Raw genomic sequence first — 9,013 nt, 5'->3', positions numbered from 1 at the left:
AAAGGATACTCTAGGCATGTATCTGAAATACACGCCTAGAGAGTAAACATGTGAACAATATTTGATTTTAATTAAGTGGAAATGAAGTCGAAATCTACATTTTGTTCTAGAGTTTTGGAGTGTGGCCTGGCATTAAAATACTTACTGCTGTCCTCTGCTCCAACGGTTTGCTCACTTTTGCTTTGCATCAGTGGTGAAATGTAAAATCTGTTACTAACGGTTCTGTGGGCGTGGCTTGGTGAGGAGGGTAATGTGACTGGGTGGGAGTGGCCAACTTTTTTTTTTTTTTTTTTACTTTTAAAAGCATTTTTTCTGCAACCTCTTTGGCCGAAGAGGTTGCAGAAAAAAAAGCTTTTAAAAGCCTCTGACAATCAGGCAACTCAGCTGGGATCGTCAGAGGCTTTTTAAAGCATTTTTTTTTCTACAACCTCTTCGTCCGAAGAAGTTGTAGAAAAAATGCTTTAAAAAGCCTCTGACGATCCCAGCTGAGCCGCGCGATCATCAGAGGCTTGGTTTTTTTAACTTTTAAAAGCATTTTTTTGGCTGAAGAGGTTGTAGAAAAAATGCTTTTAAAAGATAAAAAAAAAACCTCTGATGATCACGCGGCTCAGCTGGGCATGGGGGGGGGTTGCAGGGATTTTTGCTACCGGTTCTCCGAACCACCCGCCACCATCGCTATCGGATCGAGTGATCTGGTCCAAACTGGGAGCATTTCATCCCTGCTTTGCATCCAGGTGATGATCCTGTCCCCATCCTCACCTGATCTGCTTTCCACACCCCTAGACCACCAATTCCTTCATAATAAAAGAGAATGTTATTTTGAGAACAAGAGGTTGTAATGAGAGAGATGTCGTTAATAACGGATAAATCTCAGGGTGGAACTGGAAGAGACACCTGGAGACAGGTGTTCAGTCCCTCAACAGTTATACCTGTTGGGCTGGTCAACTGACTGGACTGAAATTTAGTAGTGAGGGGAATGAGTTGAGTGTTGACCCCTCTTATTCTCTCAAAGACTTATTCAAACCCACTTCCCTAGCCAGGAAAGACCGAAGAGCCTTTTGGTGTGTCACATTTTGTTTAATGGCCTCAGGAATCTCCTTGTATTCCTCAGGATCTCAGGCTGCTTCTCCAAATTCTTCATCCCAGCTGCTCCTTAGGAAAGCATAAAATATATGCAGAGCAGATATCAGGCTGGAGGAAAGCGCCCATAGCTGTAAACATGTCTGGCACACCTCCTGTAGGAATATTTACTGCCCTAACAAAGATTAACTCAATATAGGCCATAAAATCATTCAGAAAAAAAGTCAGAAGGAGAGGTGGTTGCTCTAATATCCTGATTTTTAGTTTCTTCTTCCCTGTGAAAAAAAGGAATATCATTAAAGATATTAAAGCAGGGGAGTTCAACCTTGGCAACTTGAAGACTTGTGGATTTCAATTCCAGAATCCTAGCATGGCTGGCTGGGGAATTCTAGAAGTTGAAGTCCACAGGTCTTAAAGTTGTCAAACTTGGATATCCCTGTATTAAAGTATTCAATAATTCATAGCATTCAACCTTTTTTCTTTCCATAGAAGAGACACCTTCTTTTACCTAGTCAGAATGCAGAAAACCTTTCCTCACCATTCATGAGTATGGTGTCCTCCTGGACTGCCTATGGGAATTGAGGACATTTTCTTAGAATGGTTCCACTTTCTTCGATGGATGGTACTTCGTGGTTACTGTGAAGAAGAAGAGATCAGCCTTTTAGCCAGTGACCTCTTCAGTTTTCTCCCATCTATTTTTTACTGTCTACTTGGCAACTTTATGAGGTATGGACTTCAATTTCTAGAATTCCCATGCTGGCTGGAGAATTCTGGGAATTGAAGAACACTGATCTACATGGAGTAAATGGGAGAAGGCATTTATTGATTCAGGTGCAGTATTTTCAATACACCAATGATACTAATTCTATGTAATCATCCCAGATCACACTAGTAATGTGGTTGAAGTTTTGTCCTGGTGTCTGGAATCTGTAAAGACATGGATGGGAAGAAACGAACTGAAGTTGAGCCTAAGCAAAGCAAAAGTGCTATTTCTTTCATTCATTCATTCATTCATCCATCCATCCATCCATTCATTCATTCTTTTGATTTTCATCCTACCTATGTGTTTTGTCAGCTCAAAGCAGAATACATTCCCAATGTTCTGGCCTCCTAATTTCCCCACCACAATATATCTGTGACATGAATTGGGCTGGGATGGACTACTGTAATCATGGCTTCTTCACCCCCACTTTTAGTTAAGATTCTCACAATTCATTGCAGCTCGGTCCAATTATTTGACGTGACCACATGATTCTGAGTAGAGGCAGTGGAGGCGAATGAGGGCAAGGACAGCAATGGCAGAGAAGATGAAGGAAAGTGCTTTTGAAATGGAGAAATGCAGGCCTTGAATGTGCTGGCATCAGGGGTCAGTTTATCGACAGTGGGAGAAACTTCAATGTTCATCAATACTAAGGTAAAATGAGCCTCATCTCTCTTCTAAACTGAAATGTGCAAGGTGAGATGATTCCGATGGTATTAATAATGTACTTGTAATAAAAATCCTTTAATAAAAATGTAACTGGTGGTTCTGCTGTCAGCAACCGCAAATATAAAACAGGAGAATTAATATAAAAGCTGGAGTCACATTAGGGGCTTCCTGAAAGAATGGAGTAATTGTGATTCAAAATTGTGATTTGGGGCATATCTGGCCCATTTTTCCAGCAAAGGATCGACACAGATTCAGAATTTACACTAACTTGCCTCTTGAGCAACGAATCCCACCCTGACAATGTGAATAACCTGTGGGCGTGATGTATACTTCCCAAAATTAGGAACCTTTTGCTCTTCCCAAACCTCATTTGGGATTACAGGTAGTGCTTGACATGCAACAATTCATTTAGTGACCATTCAAAGTTACAATAACACTGAGAAAAGTGACTTATAACCATTTTTCAGTGACGACTTTTGCAGCATGCCCACAATCATGTGATCAAAATTCAGATGCTTGGCAATTGGCTCATATTTGCAACCATTGCAGTATCCCAGGGTTATGTATTCACCTTTTGTGACCTTCTGACAAGCAAAGTCAATGGGGAAGCCAGATTCACTTAACAACCGGCTTAGTAACTTATCAGCTGCAGTGATTCACTGAACAACTGTGGCAAGAAAGATACAGGGCAAGAAAGGCAACAACAGGGTAAAACCAACCAAATGTTTCAGTTAACAACATAAATTTTGAGCTCCGTTATGGTCGTAAGTCTAGGACTACCTGTATTATACAATACTGAAGTTGCCATATCTGAGCTGCCAAACTCCCCATGTCCACTAGATGGCAGCAGTGATTTAGAGCTTTCTGTAGATCTCTGCTACCATCCCATGGTTTGGATTTTTGCAGCCCATCTATATTAATCTTATCTATGTCTTCTTTTTAATCTAATAAAGTCAACACTGAAAAGGGATTGGTAGCTTTTCCATTAGCCTATGAATCATCTGGTTTTTTCTGGCATACTCCAGAATTTTATGAGGCTGCTTGGTTCCAAATAAACATAAATAAGATTGCAACTTTAACTAATTCCTTCCAATGAAGGATCTAGAGGAGCTTCTAGGTAAAGCCTTTCCTCCTTCCTATCCTAGTGCATTCGATGTTTACCTGTTCAATTGTGCATATGGCACGTTGATAACCCTCTTCTTAAATAATACAACCTGTCATCTGGTCTCTTGTTTGCAGAGAAAGGGCCAGCAGGCTGGCTGGGTCATACTGAATGGTTCTAAAGTTTGGAGGCACAGCTTTCTATTGCACGATACTTGCAATGCACAAAAACAAATTGGACAGCCCTGTCTTTTGTTCTGGCTTCTTTTTTTTCCTCTCTAAATAGAAGTGAGAGGGTGCTGGTTTGACACTTCTTAACCTGTCTGTACCATTTATGACTCACTCGGTACCCAGCTTTGACAGTCTTGTTTTTGCAGTTCCAGGAAGATATCAAGAGCTGGGTATTAGTTGGGTAGGAGGGAAGCGTGACCCCCCCCACCCCCTCAGTGCATACACTGGTTGAACTCTCGTTTGCCTGGAAATGGTATGAGCCTGGAGGTAACTTCACAGCCTGCTTTCCTATGGCCAACAAGGCTGAGCGCAATGAAACAGGCTGAATCTCAACAGAGCAGGTACCTGTTATTCCTTTCAGCACATAACAGAATAACAGAGATGGAAGGGAGCTTGGAGGTCTTCTAGTCCAACCCCTCCACACTCAGGCCTATACCATTTGAGACAAATGGTTGTCCAATCTCTTCTTCAAAACTTCCAGTGGTTTCCATCCAAATATGTATTTTTGTCCAATATTTTTTTTTAATTTTGAAAATGATAAAGCAGCACATAGACTTGAAACCAGAGATATTTTTATTGGGCATTTTACCGGAACAATATGATAAAAGGACTATATATTTGGTTTTACGTGTACTAACTGCAGCTAGAATTGTACTTGCACAACAATGGAAGAATGATGAGATCCCGACAGATGAGAGTGTAATTAAGAAAGTATTAGAATGTTCAGAAATGGATCGGCTAACGCTTACTGTTAAGAACAAAGAAGAAATGGAATATTTTTGGATATGGGACCTATTTTATCAATGGTTAGACAATAGAAACAGAAGTTAGAAAGGGAGAGACATTAAAAGAGGAAATGTTAAAATGGAGACTCATTATAGTAGATAATGTTAAATAGTATTGTTATTGTTATTATACTATTAATATAATTGTGATAAATACTATTGTAAACATCTGAACTATGACTGCTTAAAAACAATTGTACCCAGACAAAACATTGCTTGATGGAAATTGAATTTTTATGTTATATAAATAAAATAAATAAAACATTAAAAAAAAACTTCCAGTGTTGGAGCATTCACAACCTCTGGAGGCAAGATGTTCCACTGATTAATTATTTTGTCCCTCTGGAACTCTGGAACCAACAACTTATCAAAAAACTGGGTTTGTCCAACTAAGACTGGCCAATCTTTAAACCTTTTCCCCAAATGTATTCCATGCAAACCCATGCCTCATTATACCAAGGCTATACAATCATGTCGAACCACTTTCTCCTTTTACCAAAAACAAACAATCCACCAACCTGTTAAATAAGAAAACAAATTGTATATTTTTAGGATTTTGAGCGCTTTGAAGATTTATTTCAGCCTTCTGTAACTTGGCATCTGTAAATTGTCGATCACCCCCAGAATTCACAACTCGTCTGGGAATTTGATTTTGGAAGTTGCAGTTCAGGTCTATGGATCACATTAGAAAATTTTAGTTTTCTAATGCATTGATAAATACAAAGGACTTTGATTTTATTTGCAGCCTATGAGCTACGCTCTTTTTCTCACCTAGATAACTACTTTTCTTCCATCTGATTCGTTGATGTGCTATTACTGATTGCACTTCATGTTTCCTAAATCATTGGAAATATTAACGTTTGTGAAAATTTTATGCAACTTGAACTATTATTTGATAGGGCACGTAAACTCCAATTTAACTAAGCATGATCAAGATTCATTGTAACCAAATGGGTGAATTAGCCAAAATGGAAGATGGAGATGAAAGATGGGAAATGGAGAAAAGCCTCCCTAATCTAAATGAGTAGGGAACATGAACTAACTTTGATTGGATTAGAATGTATTGCAATGTATTTAAAAAAAACTAATTTAGTAGGTGTGATAATTACTATCAAGAACTAACTCGGATTACTCATAAAGACTTGTTGACTTGGGTTCTTCATACAAGGAAGTCATATTCCAGGAACTTTAAGATGATAACACTTGACCCATGTTAGTCCTTTCACTTTATATAGAAACAAGCAGGATTTTTTAACATACTAGATTATGTGATTTGTGGATGATACTGAAAGTGCTGAGAAAATGATTTGTGGTAAATTGGCACCCTCAAAGAACAAATCCCCAGTCTGAGGAATTGGCAGCTCCACATGACAAATCTTTCACTTGAATTGGAAGAGGCGAGGAAAGGCAACAGCCCTCATGGAAAACAGGTAGAGAACAGGTAAGAGATTGCTCAGTTCTTCTAGTTCTGTGCAAGATGGGAACTTTGTATTCACTTTTTTCTGTCGCTGTCTGGACATTTTCTAATTCCTAGGACTGCTTTTTTTCACCTGGACAGGACTTGGTATGCTGAATATAAGCTTCTATTTTATATATATCGAATTTTCTTTGCATACATTTGGATTGCAGACGGAATAATAAACATAGTTTTTGTATCTTTTCACTTGCTATTTCAAATATCCCTTCCGCAAACCAATCTCTCAAACCTGTTTCTTTCTTTTTTTTAAAACAGACATTCATAAAGAAAAAAAGAAAAAAAAACAAACAAACCCCAAAAACGAATGCATGTACAAGGTACCATTCACAACTGAAATATTTGCTGGTGCATTTTTGGGTGCACTCAACTGTGATAATGGACCATAGCTAGAAAAGAAATTAGAGGTGAAGATTATGTGCAGAAATTCACAATTTATGTGAATAAAAGGGGTAAAAGGGAAGCAAACGGAAAGACAAAACGGCCGTGTCTTTCCATCCACTCTGATGCAACCTAGATTGGGGAAGAAACCGTGAAGGAAATACATGTTAGAACATATCACCGTTTCACTGGAATCAAAGAAGAGGTGGCAAACGGACAACAAAGCAATCACGTTATCTTAACTGGCCACAAAATCAATCTAGAGATTGCTAAACTTCTAGGAAATGGTGTGTTAATACAGGCCCTTTCTAGAGGCACCTGACAATGAAGAAGCCAAACTGTTTTGCTACCACAAATTGGCTCACAACAGAGAGAAGTTGCATAGGATGGAAAAATCACACAAGATACTTTAAAAAAAAAAAAGCACCTCTTTCTCCATATTAAACAAGGAGGAAAGGCTCATGGTCAAGGAAAAGAAAAAGAAAAAAAAAATCCATGCAACTTCTAATTGTGACAAAATAAAGAGAAGATCAAATGATTAAATAACATTATTCCTGTTAATGGTGAACGTAAGCAAAACAGCCTAAATGCTGTTTTGACTGTTGTCCTTAGGTTTAACAGAGCTTTCCAGGGACTCCGAAGGGCAGTGAAATTTAAAAAATTGGGCCTTAAATTATGGAATATTTGTTGTTTTAAAAAGGTAGAGAACATGAGAAAGAAGAGGATGAGAAACAGTAGGAGGTAAATGCAGGAAACGTCCACAATAATAGACCATTCTGGACAAAACGCATGCACATTTGAGCATTGCAAATGAAAAATAAATAGGTATTTATAAATATTCTACTTTCCCTGTTCTCCATAATCCCTTGACTGGATTGCTGCCCCAGGTCAACTGGATCTGGGCTGCAGAAATATGGTGGCTGCTAGATGATGGCATGGAGTTACAGAATCCCCTAATGCTTTGATGAATTTTAGTGTCCTTTCAGATGTTTGCAAGTCCAGATGTGATAGCCCTATTCTGCATGGCAACAAAGCAAGGAGAATGGTTTCAGGTTTCTGTGGAGACAGGAATGAAGAACATTTTTCCATACCTACCTTTACACCAGGGGTCTCCAACTTTGGCAACTGTAAGCCTGGAGGACTTTAACTCCCAGAATTCTGGAGTTGAAGTCCACCAAGCTTAAAGTTGCCAAGGTTGGAGACCCCTGCTTTAGACAGGTAGAGGCCGGACTCTCTAGTCTGGAACAGGGGTGGGTTCTACTTACCTTTACTACCAGTTCACAATAGGGCCGCACGCATGCGCAGAAGTTTCCTGATGATGTCGGGGTTGGTGGGCGGAGCCTCCCAACGGCTTTACTACCGGTTCTATAGAACTGGTCCGAACTGGGGACAACCCACCACTCGTCTGGAATGACAGGATGGCATTTTGTTACTTATGTTATGAAAATTATGCCAGACAGCCTGAGAGTATTAGGGCTGGGTGTTTCTGAAGGATATCATAGCTAGTGATCTGACCAGTGGGTGGAAAGGAAGCTGCTTCCTGCAGTCCTGAAAAGGCAACTTCTGACTGAAGCAGATTTTGCAGGCAGCCGGGGAAATTCTGGCTTTGTGGTGTTCATATCTGATCAGAGAGTTCTTGCATCTCTGCTTTTATTTACCAGATAATGAACATTTCCAAACATGCTTCATTAGGTCTAACCACTTGAAAAATGCAAAAGAGTGACTTGGACAGAGACGATACAGAACATACATGTATTCCAAAGCAGGGGTCTCCAACCTTGGCAACTTTATGCCTGGCGGACCTCAACTCCCAGAATTCCCCAGCTAGTTTTGCCGGCTAGGGAATTCTGGGAGTTGAAGTCCGCCAGGCTTAAAGTTGCCAAGGTTGGAGACCCCTGTTCTAAAGTCAGCTTTTCCAAACTTTTGGAAACTAGGTTTCCCCTCTCAAAAGGATGTTATTTGAATTTAGTAACATAGGCAGTCCTCGACTTACAACAGTTTGTTCAGTGACCGTTTGAAGTTACAATGGCACTAAAAAAAGTGACCTTTTCCACACTTACAACCATTGCAACATTTCCATGGTCGTATGATCAAAATTCAGATGCTTGACAACTGATTCATATTTATGAAGATTGCAGTGTCCCGGGTCATGTGATCCCTTTTTCTGACCTTCTGACAAGCAAAGGCAATGGGGAAGCTTGATTCACGTAACAGCTGTGGCATAAAAAGTGGTAAAGTGGGGCAAAACTCTCTTAACAACTATCTCACTTAGCAAAAGAAATTTTGGGTTAAATTGTGGTCGTAAGCATTGGTGGATTGCTCCCGAGTCGCACTGGTTCTATAGAACCGGTAGTAAAACCGGTGGGAGGCTCCACCCACTGACCCTGACATCATCAAAATGCTTCTGCGCATGTGCAGAAGAGTGCTCACGCACGCTTGCTTCACACGCACGCGCATGCAGCCCTATTGCGAACCAGTAGTAAAGGTAAGTAGAACCCACCCCTGGTCATAAGTCAAGGTCTACCTGTATTA

General features: G+C 39.9%; 1 long non-coding RNA gene across 1 annotated transcript; it reads right to left on the bottom strand.

The window, feature by feature from the left end:
* Nucleotides 1-1,062: 1,062 nt before the first annotated feature.
* LOC117677098 (uncharacterized) lies at nt 1,063-7,882 on the bottom strand. The gene is made up of 3 exons (XR_004594657.3): nt 7,747-7,882; nt 1,619-1,716; nt 1,063-1,355 (listed from the first exon to the last, which is right to left on the bottom strand). It is a non-coding gene; the product is annotated as an uncharacterized LOC117677098 (long non-coding RNA).
* Between the last annotated feature and the right edge of the window lie 1,131 nt (nt 7,883-9,013).

The sequence above is a fragment of the Pantherophis guttatus genome, chromosome 3, assembly GCF_059756535.1.
Source record: "Pantherophis guttatus breed Tessera chromosome 3, ASM5975653v1, whole genome shotgun sequence".
Taxonomy (NCBI): Eukaryota; Metazoa; Chordata; class Lepidosauria; order Squamata; family Colubridae; genus Pantherophis; species Pantherophis guttatus.
Note: the sequence above shows the minus strand (reverse complement) of the source record. Positions and strands in the feature narration are given on the sequence as shown.